Source organism: Meleagris gallopavo, chromosome 1 (genome assembly GCF_905368555.1).
Source record: "Meleagris gallopavo chromosome 1, MGAL_WU_HG_1.1, whole genome shotgun sequence".
Classification (NCBI taxonomy): domain Eukaryota; kingdom Metazoa; phylum Chordata; class Aves; order Galliformes; family Phasianidae; genus Meleagris; species Meleagris gallopavo.
In genome coordinates this window covers 169,899,516-169,922,747 of record NC_139404.1, presented here as the reverse complement: position 1 = coordinate 169,922,747, position 23,232 = coordinate 169,899,516, and positions in this window count along the sequence as shown.

Sequence of the window (23,232 nt, the reverse complement as noted above, 5' to 3'; positions counted from 1 at the left end):
GAACTGAATGTATAAAAGATGATAATTACTGAGGACTTTTCAGAGAACTCACAAGAATCCCTCCAGAGGGCTCACTTTGTACCAAAACAAGTATCAAAATAGATGAGTGAAACTTCATGGTCAGGAAAACCCCATTCACTGGGAAGGTCAGTATCACAAGAGAATTCTTCCCTGTGGAGAATTTGCTCTTCAAAAATATGATGAGATAAAACATTACTGGTACCATGTTATATTACTTCTACTGAAATGGGAACTGCGTGGGTGGCTGACAAACTTAAGGGAGTGATACTGTTTTTATCTTATCTTTTCTGTGGGCTAAAAAGCAGCATTGGGAAACACTAATGGAATGGTCTTTTCTTCATGGCTCTTTAACTTGATTATATCCTTATTTACTATTTATATTCCTTCAAGTTCTCCTTTGTTATATCAGAAGGCAATGCATGATAAAGGATAAAGGATTGAAGGTAAATAAGCAGTAGTAATAATTACTCAGAAGCCTAGTGATTTTTCTTTAGATATTTATGTTTGCAAGGCACTGAATCAGGTCCTCATCAATGAGTAGATTTTTAGAGCATGGATAAGATAAGATAAGATAAGATAAGGTGATTAACATTTCTTCCCGTTAATCTAAGTCCTTCTAATGTCTTTATCTTGTGTACAACAGAGCAAGTATTGCATGTTGATACATAACTGTGTTTACCCACATAGATGCTTTTGATAAACTTTTCCTAAAGCCCTCTTTGGTGCTGGGAGAGTAACTTTTGGCCATGGGTTATTCCAAAACAAAATAAATGTTTATGGGAAAGATCAGCTGACCAGTGCATCTGAAACGTGTGTAGTTTCCTTTCTGCCTCAAGGAGGACTTGTAGATTACGTTGGATCAGCCAAACCTGAGTTCAAGACCTCATCCAGAGTGTTGAAACTCTTTGGCAAACCTAAGTAACATCTGCAAAACCTTGGGAGGATGTTATGTATAGCTGCAATATGCTCAATACACGTTGCAAACTCTGTTAAGAATTACGCTTTTTAAAAACTATTTCAGCAGGATGTAGTGCACCAGTAACAAAGAAAATTGTGATCTTTGCTAAAGTTTGCTGGGCTATCTACTTGCATACATAAAAATAATTATACCATATATTCATATGTGTATAAGTGTGTGTATAAAAACTTTTGTTTTCAAATAACTATCTTAGATTTCAATCCCAGTCTTACTGCATGCAGTAGGAATTACTTAGTGAATAATAAGAACACAGCAAAATAATTACAAAAAACCAAAAACCAAAAACAAAAAAAAAAAACCCACCAGTGGATCTTACTTTCAGTGCTGTGTGATTTTAAAGCTGTTTGTTAAAAAAGATTCAGTAGATTTAAAGTATATATATAATTTGTTTATTTTTCCATTACTAATTTATATTAAAGACATTTGTATAAAACAAAAAGAAATAAGACAGAAAGCTCATTACAACAATCTTTGATATGTCTTTTTTTTTTTTTTTTTTCTTTTTTTTTTTCCATGGGCATTTTTCTAATCTGCCACAAAACCATTAAATTAAGTAAAATCTTTTCAGGTTTATGAGAAGTCTGCGTAACTCCAAGAAATGATTGGAAACAGACATTTCTCACCCTTGGAAATTTTTGATGCTTCAGTAGTATAATATACAGGCAAATAAGAAAAAAAATGCTTTCACAAACTTCAAAAATCTTAGTTGAAAAAAATAATTTTCTAAATTCTTGAAGGCCAGTTCACCACTGAATGAAGTTTGTTTGAACTTACATGTTGTCTAAGGAAGCTTAAATTTTATTTTATGTTTTTTTATCTTTTCAGTCTCCTACTTGCCTCGTTTCTTGGGTAGGCATCATGAATAAAAATATCATACAGTAATGGGGCTTTCAACCTGTTTTTCAAATGGGGGATTCAAAATAAGTTATGAAACATGTAGCATGAATAGGAATTTCGTCTTCTTAAGTTTTATGGCTCCCACAGTAAATATAAAATTGGTCTAAAAGTAAGTAAATAATTTAGAAGTGAGTCAGCACTGCTCATGAAATCTCTGCCATTTTGTGTGTCCTTTCCCCTCCAGACTCCCTACTGGCTCCCACCTGTGGGTGGAAAATCACTTTTTATACTAACCAGACCCATTGAGCAGTTTTACCATGAAAATTGTTGTGTGCAAAACACAAAACTCAGTGAGAGCTGAGTAGCAAATTTAATTGTAAGATTAACAAAGTGATGTAACTTTTGTATATGTATTGCAGCAGAGTATTTCCTAACAGAGGTTTAGTGTGTAGGCATATGTGTAAGCTCAAGGTGGCCATTACATGCATGATAATGAAAAGTGAAGGAACAGCAATACAGGTGGAATGATTGAGGGAATACATGACATGCATTGGGACTGTGAAAGAAATACACGCTCATGTTTACGTTTACAAAGACTATCTTCCACAAAACTGAAAAAATATATATTTCCCTATGTAATCATAATGTTCCTTTTAGTTAGCACTGAATATGGACTCTTGAGTGCTAGTATGTATTTGACCCTAACTGCACAAATATGAGCATCTACTTGGATTGGTAAAAGCAGTCTGGTTGTAGTCACTCATTACCAAATCAACTGGACTTTATCAGCATGTGACAGAGTATATAGAAGCCATCTTTCCTGAGGAAACAAGACTTATGCTAACTCATCTCTCACTCTTTTTCTTGGCCAATCTCTGTCTAAAAATATTTGAGCCCACAATTAGAGAAATGGAGGTATCAGAGATATTAAGTTATGACTGGCTCCTTAGAAGAGAGACTCTGTTAATTACTTCAATGACAGAATTGAGCTTTAATTATGTTAGACATCTGGGAATGCACAGAAATACTCATCCCCAAAACACAGCTCCATAGAAAATTAGGCCTTACTGTCCCAGCAAAAGTACAGTTTTTCTGTAAATGCTTTCACATGTAGCTTGGACAATAGAAATCTGCAGGATAAACTATTTTGCCCAGAGATTTTCTTTTACTGTTTTTTTTTTTCTTCTTCTTCTTCTTTAAGAAACACATACACATCATCACACAAGTCTCCACACAAGTGTACTCCAAGGGACCTAACCCTTTCATTTGGTGAAGTCAGCCAAAGGGAACTAGAAGGCCAGTAAGTAAGTCTGCTGTCTGTCTTTGGAGAATAAATTTGCTGAGTTCTGGGAACTTTCCAAACATCTGTACCTTTCCATGTACAGTATCAGAAATGTGAGCATCATTGACAAACATGGATCCTAAATGAGATCTCTTCTTCAGAACAGGCCTGGCGGCACTCAATCTAATCCTTACCTTCTGTCTCCAGTGCTTTATATTCCACATGCATTTGGCTGATGTGAACTAGGATTAAGTGAAGGGATTTGGATGTGTTCAGCTTGGCCCCCTTTTCAGGTTCAACAGTGTGAGAAGCTATGGGAACCAACTATGAGGCTGATAGACATAAAAACATCTATGTCTGAGGCATCTGGCTCATCACTGGCAGTGGACTATCAGCCAAAGGCAGCAAACAAAAGAGGCAGGGATGAAGTTGGTCAGCTGCTATTAGTCCTCACAGAAAAGTGTGGCATGAAGAAAGGCTTGCAGCCATCCTACTTCAAAGAATTTATCTGGCAATAAGAGAAATTCTTTTCTGCTGCACCTCCTCCAGTACAACCAGGTGATGACTCACAATACCCATTATGCAAGTCCACAGGAGGAGGAAAGCATCCCACAGACCATGAATTCTTCTTTTAAGGACTAAATGGAACCTATTACAGAAATGAATATCCTGATCCACTGACAGAATAAAAGTAATAATAATAAAAACAGCAACGGACAAAATGATTTCAATTTTCTTGTAAGATTTTGCTCAGTATTTGTTGTTGTTTGTTGCACTTTTACAAACATTTCAGTTAAATATAAGGTGACATTTGATTTGGCTATTCTTAATACGTTATTAGTTTGTTTTGTATGAAACATTCATGACCTGGAAGTCTGGCCCATCTCTTATCAATTTGCTTATGCAGTTATTTTATTTCATTTCACCATACTATCTCCATCCCTTAGATCCAGCAGATATTCAAGTAATTGTGCACAGAGTCCTGGATTCCGTGTAAAGGAATGGAAAAAACTTTCCTCAGTTCTGTCCCATAGCTTTGGATCTCAGGTATCCTTAAGAGTAATGTTTTCATGTGCTTTCCCCCTCTCCCCCCTCTAACTCCTGTGAAGGGGGTTGACTGGGGCGTATGTCTAACTTCTTGGCTTTAAAATGGGTTGTTGGGCAGATGTCTAAACATCCACTGGTATACACTGCCTGTAGCTTTGTGAGTGACTGCATGTAAGTGGGCTCTGTTAACTCGTCTCTTTCCACAGAGGTTGCCAGGTAGAGAGAGCACAGTTCCTCATGGGAGGTTATAATTTGCTTGACTGTCCCACCTTCAGTTTTCTTTGGGTAGAAAGCACAAAGTCCTATGCTACTTCCTAATAGCCAGCTCAGATTTCTCACGTTGTTTGTTCTTAAGGATGAAGTCTCCTTGGTCAGTGCTGTAGGTAATTTAGGGTTCAATTTGTCTAAAAGTTAGATGCCTTATTCCTTATTACTCCCTCATTTGTCTGATATTACCAAGGAAAGGGCAAAACCAACAGTCAGTAGCTTGGAAGAAGCTCAGAGCTTTATTTCTAAACAGTTTCAAGAGTCTCCTTCATGATCTTGAGTATTTGATTACAGTCCAAGAGTCTATCCAATCTACAAAAGGATAAACATTTCCTTTGTAAAGGCATTTCCAGCTATTAATGCTACTTTCTGGTAGCTAAGAATTTCTAATGTGTAATGTCTGTTGAATACTTCTAGATACGGAGAAGAGAGAGTGAAGGAAAGAGAAAGTATACTAGATTAAAAACAAATACAGGCATTAATTTAATAGACCTTGTTCTAAGCAAAGCAAAATTTGTGCTTCCTCACAGTTTCCTGACACTGAAATGCTGTTGTTTTCCTGATAAAGTAGTCAGGATCCATAGCTCTTATCCAAAATTTGCAGGTCACTGGTTTCCAAAAATACACAAAACTAATTATAGCTCACTTCATAACACAAAACTTAATCTTATGACTATTAATAACTGCCTTAAATTTCTGATTATCTGAACATGTCCGAAATAAAATAAAATTATAATTGTTTTAGTTTGAAAGAAAAAAAGTAATCTATAAATGTCAGGTAAATCCATCCAAAACACTGCCCTATCCTTTCCTTTGTTCTTGAATCCATCACCATACCAGAAATTCTTGGATAATACCTGTACAACTATGGAAATGGGGAGAATCATTTTTTCAGCATCTTTGTGGAACTGTAGGGCAAAATTATGACTGAAATAGTAATCTCTAAAGAACCAGTGCAAGTGTGAGGTCCCTTATACCAGGCATTATTTGAAAGAGGTGCCATGTAACAAATAATTTTCTGAATTCTGAACTAGCCTTACCTCTGGGGTAAGCCTATTGTTTAGCCCCATAAAAATTACTGTCCTACTAGTCTAGGTCAGAGATCTCATGGCATTAATGGCAGAAACTATAAGATTTGCTTGTGAAAGACCTCAAAGTGATCTTTAACAAATTGGTAAGTTCTGCTCCTGAAAAGTGGAATTCTGGATTACGTGAAGTAGAGTGAAAAACAGAGATGGCTATTGCTGCACTTTTCTTTCCAAATAGCAGCTGTGAGTACAATATGACTCTAAAGACCTGCTCCCACGCTTCTCTCTAAAGTCACCCTAGAGTTTTGCTTATCTTTTCTGGCTATTTTCATAAGCAATAATACCTTTTTATTTTTCCAGGCTGAGTCACAGCCAGCTGAATCTTATATTCACTTTAAACTTTCTCCGGCATCCATATGACTACTGACGATGGTCAGACCAGATAGTGAAGAGTAGCAGTTTTCATCCTTCTCAGCAAGCAGAGCTTAAATCTTTTTCCAGTGCTGTAGATGGCAGCATATCAACTTTCTGCTTCTTGAGATTCATCTTGTGAACTTCACATTTCCAGAAAAGGGCCATGAACTCTCAGGGATTTTTGGACTGCAAATTCAAAGTCGTTGTTTTAGAAATACAGCCTGAGTTTCTTGCAAGATCACTGAACAACCCTGGGGCAGAGGACTCACTGGAATGTGGGACTGTTGCCAATCCCTTGCATAGGATGCTGATAACCAGCGTCTCTTCCCTTGGAGCCATTCATGAATCTTCTCTGTGTTACTCTTTTCTACATCCTGCCTATCAGAAAAAAACTCCCCATAGGTTGAATGAAAAGCTTTGTTTCATCTGAAACTTTATTTTCTTATGCTTTAAATTAATCTTATATATAAGTAGAGAGTAGGGATCTGGAATTTTGCTACAGTGACTGAAGAGCATTGTCTACTTGGTGTTTATTTTGGCCAAAGTCCTGCTGAACACTGACAGTCCCATAAGTCCCGTCTGACAATCACTCATCCCAAGATACTCCTACTGCTGTTGTAAGATAATTCCAGACTTTCAGCTGAAGACCTGGCATGCTGATGTCTTGGCTTGTACTAACTGCAAGTGAACAGATTTTCCTCTCAGAGGAAGAGCCTAAGAAAGGGTGGCATTTACTCTGGCAAAGTATGTGGGGCTGTAAGTCTGGTATGTCTAATTGTCTTAATGGAAGTAATAGACGCCTGAGTATTTCAGTTAGATGATCAGTCAGTTAGAGGCTGCTCCTGGGCTTAGCACAGGAAGCAATCTCAGACAAAACACATCTCTAACTGGTCTTTTGGCATTTACTTCCAGAAATATGCTCTGCTACAATAGAAGGTGGAAAGAGAAGCATCCATGAAGTGCGAACTTCAAACAGCACTGAAGGCATCAGCTTGGAGATTAAAAGTTTGGAAGCTTTTATATTCCAAATTGTTATGGTGCAGGTCATTATAGAGAGCAATCCACTGCAAACTTTGGGTCTAATAAGACTCACTTTTCACATTTTTGGGTGATCATATTAGGAATTTTGGAAACCAATTGCTGCTGTGCTTTATAAACCCACTGCTACTTAACTATGTGAGGTTTAAAACACAGACCTGAGGGAAAAGAAAAAAGTCTCCAAAAACGTGTCCAGGAAAAAATCTAAAATCTCTTAAGTTTTTAGATGAAAACTACTTCAGATAGATTGTTGCTTTCTGAATATTCTACAGCTGAGTGCATTATGCTGCATTATCACTAACACTTCTCATCTGCATCCTTACTGCTATTCAAGGGTTTTCTGTGTATAATATATTCAAAAATATTATGAGCAAAATGAGACGTGGATATAAATAATGGCAAAGAATTCTTAACATGGATATACATGCTCTACTACATGGTGACATGGTTTCAGGGAACTTTTCACTCATTTATTTTACAAAATATCTCTGCTTCCATTCTTAGTGATGAATTTAAGTCACTTTCTTCGTATGCATTTTAAAAGAGGGGAGGAAAAAAGCCCACAGCTTATGCCGTATTACCAATTACAAAGTAAATAAAAACAAGACATTCTTGTAGGTGTTAATGAGTCAAACTAGTCCTTTTCTTCTTCTCTCATTTATTTCTCATGAGTACAATAGCCTTCGTTGAGTGCTCAGTTGGGAATACGCAATTAACACAGACACACAAAAAGCTTGTAGGCCCCCTGTTTTGGATTCTCTTAGGCATGTGGCTGTTCAGGTAATTTAACTTCTTCACCAGAAAACATCAAATTCATAAAAACATAACAAATTAAAGTTAATTTCAGGTCAAACTGATGGTTCATTTTCTCTGATACTCTGTCTGCTCTGGTGATGAACCACAGTTGCTTGAAAACAATTAAGACAAATGAAAGCAGATTGTGAGAGAATCTTACTTTTAGAGGCTTACTGAATCAGAAGTACATCCAAAGTTTTCACTGCGATGGTCCTCTTCAAATTAGTAATGTGAAATAACTATAAGGAGGCAAACATAGTTCATTAGATTACTGGACTGGTAGAAAACATGCTTGTTACAAGACACAGTAATAGCCATGGAGCTGTATATCTTAATATACAAACTGATACTCATTTATCCATGTTAAACACAAAATAAGGATCTGCAGTCAAGCTGATAAGCATAGGATACCAGCTGTTGCATTTAATATTAGAAAGCAAAGATAGATATCCATAAAATAAAATCTTAGTTCAGTGTTCAGTTATGTATACAGGAGTTTAGTATCTGATGAACACCTCTGGTGATTATGCTGATTAAGAAAAATGAATAAGCAATAGGCTTCTCTTGTTGCCCCGCCCCCATGCAGATTTTTATAGTGCTCACAAGGCACACAAGGCATTCAGTTCTTCAGCAGCCTTTCATGCACACTGCATTTCATTGCAGCTTCCAGATCTTCATTACCTACAAAAGAGATGCATGACACTGTATGTCATATGAACACTGAAATTTTTAGTAGACATCTGGTACCCTCATTGTTTTACCACAGAGAAGAAATGCCCTCAGATGTCTTGTGCTACTTGCATCTCGGGTATTACATCTACATGTGGATGGGAAATATGGTTAGTAAAGAGAACGAAGGAAATTAATACACCAGTAACAATTATCATTCATTCCAACACTGAAAGCAGAAACCTCTGACCTTCCAAATAAGACTAAGGATAGGAAATGCAGCCCTGTATAGAATATGCTGCAAGCAGGAATTCTGAGGAAATTAAAATATAAATCAGACACAGACTCCACGGTTCAAACATAGGTCTTCACATTTTAAGGCATTTTAAGGCATTCCTCTGTGAGATGGGTGCTAACAGTGGACAGTACAATCCTGAATAGGAAGAACTATGTTTATCCCGGAGTTGATCAGCAGAGCTGACCATTTGATCTATCGCTCAGATATCTGAAGCTTCTCTGTGAGACAGATCAATTCTGGCTGAAATATGTGTATGTCACAGTGCTCATGCCAGCTAAGCTTGAAGTGGCTGTGATGTGTTAGATCTATGTTTCCTGCAGTACCCCAATGATTTGCATTGTTTACACAATGATTTACATTGTTCTGCACAAGACAGATGTGCAACATGAATCTAGTTCAACTCTAAACTGGGAACAATGTGTTCAAAGCAGCACAGCAGATGTACGCATGATATAAAGTTAATTTGCATCACAAATAATGAATCAGGTGGCTGTTGTAAGCACACAGGTTATGTGTGTAGGACATGTAAAACAGTTTTAATGCATCCTGCATATGTGGAAAGCACAGCCTGTGAATTATAGAGATTGCTTTTGGATATTTGTTGACTGCTGGACAGATATTTTTGGCTGCTAAATTAAACAGGGAAATAAAGAGAGAATTCAGAATGTTTGTCTCAAATTGCATACCCATAATGCCTTTGCATTGCCAAATAACTTGTTTAGAGATAACTCCACTGGCCCTTCCTGTTACTACCTGCCTCATACAGACATACATGTGTGTCTTAGTACAAGCTTCTTTGAGGACAGTAGGTGCAGTCTTACCATATTAAACACTGTTCTGTTGGATCTTTAGCACAGCTGGATGGCTTTCCTGGCTCTGTTAGAAGGTGAGAAGAAGCTGATTGTTCATTTTGTTCCAGTTCATAGGAAAAATTGCACATTTTTTATATCTGTCTTATGCCTGGCTGATTAGAGTAAGGAGGATTAGTACTCTGGATCCCACAGATATCCTGGGATTTCTGCTCTACACAATACCCATGGAGCTTTTCCATCTCTCCTGTATATGCCTATTCTTCTTTTCTTCACAGTCCATTTTATCACCTACAAATCTATAAGTCTGAATATTTTCAGCTCAAATAACCCACTCAAGTCCTGGGAAAATGAACAAACCCCTTGACCTTTCAACACGCTTCCTTTGTATAGCACAACAGAGTTGTAGTGCAGTTAGTGCTAGATAATGATCCCGTAACTCCCTTCCAGTCCTATGGGATGACATTTTTTTATTGTCCTGCTTTGCCTTTAGCCTTTTGCTGTTTTTCATTATTGGAAAGATGTGGTGGGATGGCCCTGCCTGGAAAACAAGCACCCACCCTATTGTTTATCCCTGTTGCAGTTGGATGGGGGAGAGGAAAGGAAGAACAGGAGGGATCAAGAAAGCTTGTGAGTCAAGCTAAAGACAAGAAAATCACTTCTCAGTTACTGCCAGAGTCAAAATAGACTCAGATTTGGGGAATTAACTTGACTTATTACTAATGAATATAAATATTGAATTACATATTTGGAAGACAAAAAGAGCAAAAGGAAACAAATGCTAAAACACTAAGACAAAATCCATTCCTCCTTCTTGCTCAGTCTCAACTTTAATGCAGACGCTTTTCCTTGCCATTATCACCACAGGTCATACTCAGTAGCTTCATAGAGTAAAAGAATGGATGAGGCTCAAAGTACTGCCTTGACCTCATCATGAAGTTAGCCCTGCTGTGAGAAGGAGGTGGGATTAGCTGACATCCAGAACTCCTATCCACCTAAATTCTATGGTGTCACACTGCAGATGGACGTAGGGACAAGCGCCAGACCAGAAATTTTTCCTGCCATGACAGTTTTTGTTATGTTAATTGTATAAGTGTAACATAAAAAAAAAGAGATGAGTTCATCTGAAAATAGTAAAATAAGAATGATACAAATAGAAATAAAATCATGGTGGCAATAAGAGTGTCTTGTGGAATGTATTTTTTTAACTGAACAGAGGAAACTGAAATATCACAGAATCATATATTCACAGAATTGTAGGGGTTGGACAGGTATACCCTTCTTTGGATAAGGAACTGGCTAGAGGGCTGTGCCCAATGGGTAGTGGTTAATGGAGTTAAGTCCAGCTGGTGAACTGTTTCAAGTGGTGTCCCCCAGGGGTTGATACTTGTTTAGTATCTTTATTGATGATCTAGATGAAGGGATTGAGTGTACCCTCAGTAAGTTTGCAGATGACACCAAGTTGGAAGGTAGTGTTGATTTGCCTGAGGGTAGGGAGGTCCTTCTGAGGGATCTAGATAAGCTGAATCGCTGGGCTGAAGTGAATGGGATGAGGTTCAACAAGGCCAAGTGCTGAGTCCTGCACTTTGGCCTCAACAACTCCATGAAGCATTATAGGCTTGGGGATGAGTGACTGGATGACTGTGAAGAGGAAAGGGACCTGGGGGTGTTGGTTGATGCTCAGCTGAACATGAGCTGACAGTGTGCCCAGGTGGCCAAGAGGGCCAACGGCATCCTGGCCTGCATTAGAAATAGTGTGGCCAGCAGGAGCAGGGAGTTGATCATCCCCCTCTACTCAGCACTGGTGAGGCTGCACCTTGAGTATTGTGTTCAGTTTTGGGCCCCTCACTACAAAAAAGACATGGAGGCCCTGGAGCGTGTCCAGAGAAGGGCAATGAGACTGGTGAGGGGTCTGGAGCACAAGTCTTATGAGGAGCGACTGAGGAAGCTGGGATTATTTAGTCTGGAGAAGAGAAGGCTCAGGGAAGACCTCATTGCACTCCTGAAGGGAGGTTGTGATGAGGAGGGGTTTGGCCTCTTCTCCCAGGCAGCAAACAGGGCCTGAGGAAATGGCCGCAAGTTGTGCCAGAGGAGGTTTAAGTTAGACATAAGGAAGAACTCTTTCTCTCAGAGAGTGGTCAGGCACTGGAATGGCTGCCCAGGGAGGTGGTGGAGTCACTGTCCCTGGCAGTGTTCAAGAGGCGTCTGGATGAGGAGCTGCAAGATGTGGTTTAGTGCTTGTGGTAGCAGTGGTGATGGGAGGACGAATGGACTAGATGATTTTGCAGGTCATTTCCAACCTTGCGATTCTATGATTCATGATTCTATGACTTCTAGAGATTATTGAATCCAACCTCCTGTTAAACAGGTACCCTATAGTAGGTTGCACAGGTAGGTGTCTAGATGGGTCTTGCATATCTCTGGGGCTTGAATATCTCTGGAGAATGAGATTCCATCACCTCTCTGGGAAGCCTGTTCCAGTGCTCTGTCATTCTGGTAGCAAAGAAGTTCTTCCTTGTGTTACTGTGGAATTTCCTGCCTTCCAGTTTCTGCCCATTGCTTCTTTTTCTATTGCTACATCTGACCAAAAAGAGTCTGTCCCCATTGACTTGGCTCCCTCATTTTAGATGTTTATAAACAGTGATGAAATCCCTTCTCAGCCTTCTCTTCTCCAGACTGAGCACTCAGGTCTCTCAACTGTTCTTCATAAGAGACATGCTCCAAGCCCCTCATCATCTTTGTCACCCTATACTGGACTCATTCTAGGAATAAATGAACTTTTGGATTTTTTGAAAAAGGAAACATTAAATATGAAATACAATAAAATGTTCTGATCCAGGATATAGTCACTACATAGAATACTGGGAGGAGGCATGAAATAAAGTTATTGTAGTACTTGCATGACTTCTTAGGTTTAAATAGTTAAAAAACATTTTAGTATAAATATTTAGTACAATTTGAGCTATATACTCAATCTTATATTGAAGATGTGATACATTTTTGACATACATGGTAAACACTACAGACTTCAAACAGACTTGATGTCTCCATCTTGAAGAACTTCTCCAAGCCCATTTGTTTTTAATCATCCCACACCATAATTTACAGTTAATAGTAGAGATCATTATTTTTTTATTAGAAGATTTTATAGGCAATATTGCTTTTATTCTCTGGAGCCTGTGCACAGATTTGTTATGTACATTGTGTAATCCAACATTTGCCAATTTTCTGTCAAGGGAAGATGATTCATTAATGATAAATTATTTTTGTAGTATAATAAATTATTTTTGTTGTGTCAAAGTATAAAAAAAATCTAAGATTTGTTTATTTGAGAATGGAGTTCTAAGAACGTAGTTGATTTATATGCTAACTGAACTCTAGTCTACACATCAGTGATAATATTGCATTATTCTATTTTCAGTGCAAAATATTAATTTTCTTCCTAAGACAAATTCTAACCCCACCCTTTCCATCTGAATAACTGGCAGAACCACTAGGTACATGTGGAATGGTGTATGAGAAAAAGCTGTCAACTGATGAAAATCATAATAGACAAGATGGTTACTAAAGAGCCTTAATGTCTCTTAATAAAAGGTTATAGTTAAGTAAAAGGTTGCATCTTATTATATCATCTTACTGTAAAGTGAGGTTTTTAATTCAATGTGCATTGTGTATAAGTCCATCAAGATATGAATCATTAGACCTTGTTTTGGAAACATGGGATGAAAATATATATAGTTTATTCTTCATGACATTGAATTGAAAGAAACAGTACCTTCAGTGTTCACTGGTATAATCTTTCATAATTTTTACAAAATTTGGCCATTAACCAAAACTTGGAAACCCTGAGTCTGAAGACAATTTAAACTGAAATCCAAATTAATATATTACATATGTCATTTTTGTATAGTTGTGCAATACTTAAGGATAAATCAGATTAATTCATTATTATTATTATTAACTCAAATTATTTGTGGCCATCAGCTATAGACATTAAGCACAATATAAAAAGTTGATATAAAGCTGTGGAATAGAAACTTAGATGAGACTTTCATATATATACATCTGATCTGAGATTTCAGAGTTGAAAATAACCCAGCTTTACAGAAATGCATCTCTGGAAGGTGAGATAGCCTTAAATTATCCCTGTTCAATTGGAAGTTGATTAACAATCAATTGCTCAGAATTGTCACAGAAACTACACATTCAGGTTTCTTTGCTCCTTTTCTTTCATCATTTTATTGTCTACATGGCAGAGATGTTAATTTACACTTGGGATTCTCTCTGTGATGAATTAGATAGTTGCCTGACAAGGCTGCCAATGCACATAGAAGGCTAAGACTGGAATGGAAGTGAATTACTTTACCCAGCAATAGATAACAAGCTGCAGATGCGATGGTTGCATATAAGTAGAGTAACCAGCAAAGGAAAATTCAGATATTTTTCATCAGCATTGGAAGGTGTATTATAAAATGATCTCTGCCTAGATTTATTAAGCAACAAGACATGTTTTCAAAAACACTTTTTGAGGATCCATCTTTGCTTTTGTTATATTCCTCCAGTTTCAGTTTGTCTTTTATCTCCACCTATTATCATGTTGCAAATTGCATTGTTTTTGTTAGAAAAAGTTGCACTCCTAGAATGCATTGTAAACAGTTAATCCACAGTTAATGTAGAATAATTACTATTTCATTTGTGTGCATGGAAACCATAAAATTAGAAAATGTACGAATACAAACAGACAAATGTGTCACACAAACATATTTTAACTGATGGAAAGTATTTCAACAAAACACAGATACTGCATGCTGTTAAAATGAATCCGGCAACATCAGAATCAGTAGAAGAAGACAGTAATTATAAAGCATACTTCTGACAACAATAATTCAACCAAGCCGTTGATGAAGTGAAGTGTTTATGGGATAATACTGCTTCACTGTGAAATTGAACAACTCACCATAAATCTCAGGGCTATAACTCAACTTTTCCTCTATGATCTTATGAATTCTTTATGTATCACAGAGGAAGGAAAAATGTTTTCAGACAACAATAATTATTAATCAGCTTGTCTAAGCACTAGTCAGATCATGTGTGGAGATGGGACATATTTACTAAATTTTACAAATTGCTGCTAGAAATCCTTATGTGCAAAAGCTGCTGAGGACATTTATAAACGTTTATAAACTGCCCTTGAAATGAGGCATGAAATGAGGTATCCAAGGCCCATAGAACAGCTGGGAAGGAGCCCACCTTTGCTTTTCACTCATCCTTGCCTTAGTGTCTTTCGGACTGTTGAGTTACTGGGCTGATTTATACCAGGCAGAAGAAGCCTTTTTTTTGTTGTTGTTGAAAAGCTGGGTGGATGTGTTGCTGTTTACAGTATATTCCAAACATCTGATCTACGTCATGTCCTCCTTTTCACGCTTTCCAAATATTCCCACTCTGTAAAGAGATGATAGAATTCCTTTATATTCCTAAACATGAAAATTCATTATGTAGGAGGACTTTCAATGGTACTGTCACAGTTACTAAGCCCAGTTTGGCCCAGTTCCATGACAGGGGACAAAGGGACACATGGTCCCAGGGAAAAGGGAAAAGGGAGTAGGGAAAAAGGCAGGGAAATGGGCCTAGACAAAGAAAAACAGCAGCAACGAGCTAAGGGAGAAAACTAATTTACTAAATGTGATAGCAGAATGTGATATAATACAATAATACAATATAATTAGAATTGAAGCTAACAGATCAAATAAAATGAGAGAAAGAGTGTCCAAAACCAAAGACCTTTACGCTAATGCTATAGGCAAGGCAGCTAGGGAGCACACCCAGCAAAGTGGGCAGAAAGAAAAGATTGTTCTTGTGACTCCTGAGCAGTTTTATCTTTCCCTCTGAATGAAAACAGAAACAGAACAATGAAGTCTTCTGGGAGCTGTAGTTCATTCTTCTCTTCTGAGAGCAGGTATCTGGAAATATCGACAGTCCAAGAACTGCAGCATTAACTCTTTAACTCCCACTGCACTGCATTATGTTATAATGTGGAATACTGATAATAAAGAAAGGTTTTTAGTGAGTAAATGGATGTTTTTACACCAAAATTAAGACTACTAACAATCAATTTGCTTTTCTCTCATACAGCTCTCAGGAGTAATAGGCTGACATCTAGCCTATGGAAGATATTCAGTCATTCAGTTCCAGATGCAAGTTTGAGTAGAAGCCATTGGACTCAAATTTTGCAAACCTTCTTCTGTAAAACACCAGATTAAATGATTTTCACAGTCTTACAAATAATCATTTGACAAATGAAGTGCATAAGAAAATGGACTTCATAAGAAAATTTTCTTAAGAAAATTCATTCTAGACCCATTTGTCACAACAATAACCTTTGTCAAATGTTATGAATATATTAATAAACACTAATTTAACACTTTTTACTGAACAGTGCAAATAGAAAGACTGAATTATTTCTGAGGCTAGTCAAGATCAGTGAAAAATAATTAAAGTTCCTGAATCTTACTATAGATGTCCTTGACAAATCCTCATGACCTTTTCTTTCTGTTGGCCAGAGAACCTGTTAAATAATATAAAGAACGTAGTATTTAAACTACTGCTGACTGAAAAATTCATCTATATGTAAACAAAAAGCATTGGAATTTTACTGCAAACATATCCAGAATTTAATTTGGGGTGCATATTCTTACTCAGTGCAATGGCTTTGAGAATTACAGTAGGAGGTAATATTATTATCATTATTTTTAATTTTCCCAGCAGCTGGAGATGCATCATAACTCTGAATGGACAGAGAAACAATGTCAAACACAAAATGATTCAGCTAGGACTATTTCAGAAAAGCTATTTATTTCAACTGAAAAAAAGAAAACCAGGAATGCAAATGTATGTTGAAATGTAGTACATATCTGTAGCTTCAAGGACAGGTATGTTTATTCACTGTCAAGATGGCTTTTCAGAAAGATCAAGCTGTATGATTCCTGGAATGCAATTGCATGGTCAAAGACCTTTACTAATGATAACATTTGCCAGCATTCTTTAATAAAATGATTTTCATATACCTTACTCTCTTTTCCTTTATTAAAATGGATGCAAGCTAAACCGCTATCTAACTACACAGCTTAAGAACAGGAACTGTATTTCTACCCTGAATGATATAGAAGTCAAAAGAGTTCTTTAAACAGTACTTAAAAATGAGATTTTCTTCACTGTTCTCTGGAAGACTCCGGGTTTACTGCATAGAAAAAACTATAAAAAAATTAAAAAACACTTCCTGAAACATAAATAATCTTTCATATTATTTATGTTGTAAATAAACCTGGTTTCACATACAGGTGAGATGTTCTCTTAAAAGAAAATGAAGTGATGCAAGTACTGCGAACTGAAAGGTCTTAAAGTGTATAATAAAGGAGATGCAGCCTAGTACCTGTGTGTGATAACACAAAGTCCTAAGACAAATTTTCAGTTTTTGTTGCTCTGTCTTTAAGTAGTACAGCTCTGCTTAGGAAAGAGATCTAAAGGGATGTAAAGGGCAGAGAGTGGGAGCATAATCTGGTAGAATTCAGAGAGAAAATCAATAAGAGTGAATTATTTGTACCATGAAAAGCCGACACCCGCAAGAAGCGTCAGCCATGTTTCAAGAAAAAGAAAATATTTTTCCACAGAACAGATGTTTGAGTGTTCTCCTTATGACTAACTCATCTGGTAGCCTCTGTTTGATACTATCAGGTATCAAACTGCCACTTGGGCAATCTTTTTCTGCTAGTCATTCTGCCCCTGCCTGAACCCCAGAAGAAAAGGGTGAACCCAAAGGCTCTGCCTGCTGATCATGTTACTGATGGTTCCTGAATCGTCTGCATCTTTTAAGCCCTCATAACTACCCCACTGTGGGGGTAAAGGATTAATCCAATCACGTCGCTTGGTTTTTGAAAAAGAGCTCATAGCTGGACTGCCATTGTTGTGATACCAAGTTAGCAGCAACAACTTTCTGTTTCTTTAGACTCCATCTAAGAGGGTATCAGTGCCATGTTCTTAACCATATCAACTCTATAAATAAGAAGGCTAAAAATAAGAGTAAATACCAAAGACAAGAGCAAAATAATTTAATAAAGGCAGCTAATATTACAAATGAGCAATAGGAAATACTTAGAGATAATGTAACATCTGTATTAAAAGCACCAGATTTTTAGCATGATATCTGATACAGACATCTCAGAAAGCAAATGCTTCTCTCTTTGCTCTGTTACAAGGTAGAGAGTTCAAAACTAAACAGCACATGAAGAAAAAAAGACATTATGCATATAGTTCAGAAGAACTTATTTTAGAAAAGTCTGCTCAAATAGGAAAAAAAAATCTCTCTCAGTGTAAGTGTAAAACATTAGTGCAGCACTCAGTAAGAGATCAGTAGATTAAAGAACTTCACGAGAAGGAAAAGTAGTGAATAAGATCAAGCAAATAAAGTGAAAGAAAAATGAGCAAAGCCACAGATGGCAACCACTTCTAGGAAAGGAGATGAAACATTAAATGGCACATTTTTGTAGGAACTTGTAGGAACCCTCAGGTGGAAGGCTGATGAATCCACGTTTTGAGATATAAACTAGACTAAATAATAATCCTAACTCGAGTTGCTGAATTTCCTATGAAGGATTATAGCCTCTCTGACATGTGCAGTGATCAATTAGATTACATAAAGCTTCACAGGTTTATCAGGGCAGTCCAAGTTGTGCAGGAATTTTCAGTTATTCTAATTGAAGGCTAAATTTTGCAGAATGCCACTGTGATTGCCAGATCAGGAATAGGCAAGGGTTTGTCTTTGGTTTTACTAAAGGAAAAAAAAAAAAAAGACACAAAAACATTGTATAGACAAATTTTTATAGCTTCCATGAAAACAATATGTTAGCTCAAAGTTGTGAATGGTCTTTAATCCAAGTGGTCTGGCTATCATCTTTTGGTAAATTTTAGAGTTTAATTTCATTATGTGTCATTCTGTTGTAGAGAAGTATATAGGGAAGCATTTGCCTTTGGGAATGCTTTTCTCAGGTGGTTTTTGTTCCTATCCTATGAGGCCATTGTGGGGAAAAAAAAAAAAAAAAAAAAAAGGATCACATTGATTTTTCTCCAAAACAATGCGTGGCTTATGTAGAATTCTATTTCTGTCATACACATACATACTTTCTTCTCTGCTGAGAAATCTATAGAATTGATTGAGGAATTCTTGCAGAAGGTATTAATTCGGTTGAAGCTAAATGACTGAAGGATATACTTAATTCTGAACATATTTAAAAAATAATTGTATTTGAAATTCTTCGGTTTGCAAAATCAACAAACATAGCCCTTTGTCTGTTTGCAATGCCTAAAGAATTTATCACAGCAGAAGCTTTTTAATGCAAAACCATCTTGAGAATACTATGCAGAAAAAATTGCATAGATCAAGCCAAAAATACTCATTCAAGAACCTGGGAAGAATTTGGTAGTATTTGCTGTCACTGTTTCTGCAGTACTTCCTCGCTTGCCTGGATGTATGCCTGTTCTCACAGACACCCTGTTTCACCCATATGCAATTGATTCTTTGAGATTGCAACAGATTCCCCATTAGACAAGAATCATCTTGACACACCTACTAATTTAACCTAAATAAACCTATTAATTTAATAATGTTTCATTTTCCTCTCAACAACATGCCTCATTAACTCTCTTGCATTCCAGAAAGCCTTTTTCTGTCCTTCACTAGGGCTGTTAGTTTTCTGTTCAATGCTTATCATATGCTGAGAAGATCCAGAATGAATCACACCTTCTCCTTCACTGATCTGCTTCGAATAGTGCCTTACATTTAGTTTTCTCTTTAAGCATTTTACTTACCTTAGTATGATCATTTCACTTGAGTGTGAATATCATCACGCTATACACTCATATCTTTTCAGTTCTGAAAACAATGCCATCCTCTGAGTAAATATCTATGGCTGTATTTGGAGAGTCATGTTAAAAAATAAAATATCCTACTCGTAACTATAGCAAAAATGAGAGAAGAAAATGGATCCTATTACATGTTTATTTATTTATTTTGTTCAAAAAGCAGTGAAATACACAGATGGTTACAAACTCAAAATCCCTCTTCATACATCTCGGATTTGTATAATATTTGAATCTTCATAGAAGAGTGTCTGCTTAACATAAGCTTCCCAGAAAAAATAACTCAGTGAATTTACAAAATATCTGGGGAAGAATTAGATAACAGTAGTCAATGAGGTGATCAGACTAAGTGAAAAAAAAACCAACAAAAAAACAACACAGATGATGAGATGATGTTAACCATATATTCCAAATTATCCTTTCAATTATCTTAAACCAGATCTAAATTAATAGGCAATGAAATGGACTTAAATGAGGAAGATTCATCTCCATATAAATAATTCAATTCAAATTCTGAACAGGAATTTCATATTAAGCACACATTCTTTCTTTGCTGTTTGATTCAATCTCGAAATTCACATCTATGCATTGATATAGGTTGGTTTGTTTAGCAATAGGGATTAATATATTATTTTAAGGACCAATGTATTAGTTTTGCAAAAGGAATCAATGAGTACTACTTCTAAAACTTTCAATTTTGTCTTTGCTTGGTGTGTGAACAGCCTTGTTTGACCCAATGATTCTGCTTCATAAGAAGCACTGGAGTCTATTATGACTACTTTTGCTTTGCATTTCTCCAAGTGCAAGGACTTTTTCCTCAGATTTTCACACACATTGTTTTGGAAATTGCCCATTATGTCCTAACAAGAAATGGAAGTTTTCTGTACTGGAGAAAAACAGCTGAAGTTTGGCTAAAAGTCTCTGTGATGAAGCTGATGTTGGAAAAATGGAGACAAAGTAAGTGGTCATACAACCTCCTTAGATGCAACTGTGCATGTCCAGAGGAACATTATCATATATTAACGAGTTCTTGGAAAACAGTGAACATGTATGCCAATGTCCTGCATATGTACGTCTTGACTTTCAAATGTAGAACTTAATCTGCAAGATGGTACCCTTGTTTGTCAAGTTGCCTGGTACATATTGTGAGGAATAAAGGAAAGCCACTGTCTAATACTAAACTGGACTTAGAGATTTTTCTTTCACAGAATCACAGAATGGCCCGGATTGGAAGGGACCTCAAAGATCATGAATCTCCAAACCACCCCGCCACAGGCAGCACCGCCAACCTCAACAATGAAAGCACAATCATTTATTCTACTTTTTTTTTTTTAATTATAGAATTATTATTATATATATATTATAATTAGAGCGATAATATATTCTTGCAGATTCTTCAACTATCTATGTAAGACCTCTTTTTCAGTTGAGTGAGTGTTCCACAGCCAGTTATGACAATGGGAAATAAACTTGCAGAGCCAGAAATCACCTGTTATATCTTCATGTCAAAAGTATAAGGAAATATCTTGTAATTTTTAGATTTCTGAAGTGTCTATTGTGTCTGATGGGGAAGAAAAAGCCAGACCAAGTTAAATGGTTCCTTGTTCATCATGATGCTTTTATAGTTCTTGTTTTCAAAAAACCTAACTCTTTTCAACTGCTATGTATGGCTTGGGTCTGAGAAAAGATAGTGTTGTTTAGACAGTAAGCAAAAAAGAATCACAGAGGTGTAGGAGTTTAAGGGATCATCTTGTCCAACATTCCTGCTAAATCAGGTTCCCATGAGTAGGCTGCACAGGAGAAACATACAGAAGCAGAATGCTTGACCTTACAGATCTGATTTCCATAGAAGTCAGTAGTTACTGGAAAATGGCATTCTCAGAAGATTTCTTTGGTCAGTCCGGCTAAAGTGCTCCTGGACATGAAGCAGCTGTGCAACTTCAAGCACCCCAGGCCAGAAGAATCTTGTGTGCTTGCCAGCTGGGCAGGGTCTTTTGGACTGGCCTACTGGGTGTGTGAGCCCAGAGTCTGTCTAAACTGCACTTTAGGAATTTCATTCTGTTTTTGTCTATGTTGACATCACTGCAAGACGAAGAGTCATGAGACCTCTTTTGCTTCTGGTCCTGCAAGTCACACAGCTAGATTATGACAGAATGGAGACTTTTACTTATATCTGAAACATTTAATCACCTACCCTCTGTAATTTCCTTCCCAACATTTACGGCAAAAGCAGAATTAACCTGTTGATTTGCCTCTGTGTGTTGAGATACTCTATTTGTTCTTCAGAAAATGAGAAAAGCACATTCTTATGGGGAGGCAAAAACGATAAAATTTTATTCTTTGCATGATATTCTTCTCTATTTACAGCAAGGTACAGGATATAAAGCAATTAGACAGCATGAAACGTTGCCCAAATCTGTTTTGGCTTATTATTTCCACACTAGAAAAGAGTAGCCAAATTGCTGTGCTTGTTTGCTGCCATAATGGACCATAAGGATACTGTAGAAAAGTTCTTTATCTTATCAAGGGTTTCACTTCTGGGCTTATTATAGTAGCATAATACATCCATTCTTCCCCTTTCATCAAGTGTTTTTCCTTAAATGCTTTCTTCATCTCTGTCTTGAAATTATTTTCACTTGGTGCTGCAGATTTTCCTTTTGCAATACTTACCTGATCCAAGAAGTGATCTGTCTGCAGCAATGATTGTCACAGTGTCAGAGAATGAAACTGACTGCTGTCTACTCTCCATGAGAATGTCTTTCCTTTGTTTTCTTGGGAAGAATCTGAATCATTCAACAAATATAAATATGAGGAAATAAAATGGGAAGAAACATGTACGCATTATATTTCCCCCCAAGATCTAACATTAAAAAACAAGTTGTGCCATTTTCGAGTTACACAGGCACGTTTTTGTACAATTTATGACAAAATGGGATATTGCTGAGTTGAGCAGAAACATACATACATACAGATTGCATTCTCTTCTCTTCTCTTCTCTTCTCTTCTCTTCTCTTCTCTTCTCTTCTCTTCTCTTCTCTTCTCTTCTCTTCTCTTCTCTTCTCTTCTCTTCTCTTCTCTTCTCTTCCTTCTTCTCTTCTCTTCTCTTCTCTTCTCTTCTCTTCTCTTCTCTTCTCTTCCTCCTTCCCTTCCCTTCCCTTCCCTTCCCTTCCCTTCCCTTCCCTTCCCTTCCTCCCTTCCCTTCCCTTCCCTTCCCTTCCCTTCCCTTCCCTTCCCTTCCCTTCCCTTCCCTTCCTCCCTTCCCTTCCCTTCCCTTCCCTTCCCTTCCCTTCCCTTCCCTTCCCTTCCCTTCCCTTCCCTTCCCTTCCCTTCCCTTCCCTTCCCTTCCCTTCCCTTCCCTTCCCTTCCTTCCTTCCTTCCTTCCTTTTCTTTTCTTTCTTTTCTTTTCTTTTCTTTTCTTTTTCTTTTCTTTTCTTTTCTTTCTTTTCTTTTCTTTTCTTTTCTTTTCTTTTCTTTCTTTTCTTTTCTTTTCTTTTCTTTTCTTTTCTTTTCTTTTTCTTTTCTTTTCTTTTCTTTTTCTTTTCTTTTCTTTTTTCTTTCTTTTCTTTTTTCTTTTCTTTTCTTTTCTTTTCTTTTCTTTTCTTTTCTTTTCTTTCTTTTCTTTTCTTTTCTTTCTTTTCTTTTTCTTTTCTTTTCTTTTCTTTTCTTTTCTTTTTTCTTTTTCTTTTCTTTTCTTTTCTTTCTTTCTTTTCTTTTCTTCTTCCCTTGTGTAAATCATTTTATCACTGCCAGAAATGATTCTGACTTTGTCCAAATTTATATGAGTCAGAGCTTGGAAAACATACCAGTAAGTTTGCTGTGTCTCTTGGATGGTGTCC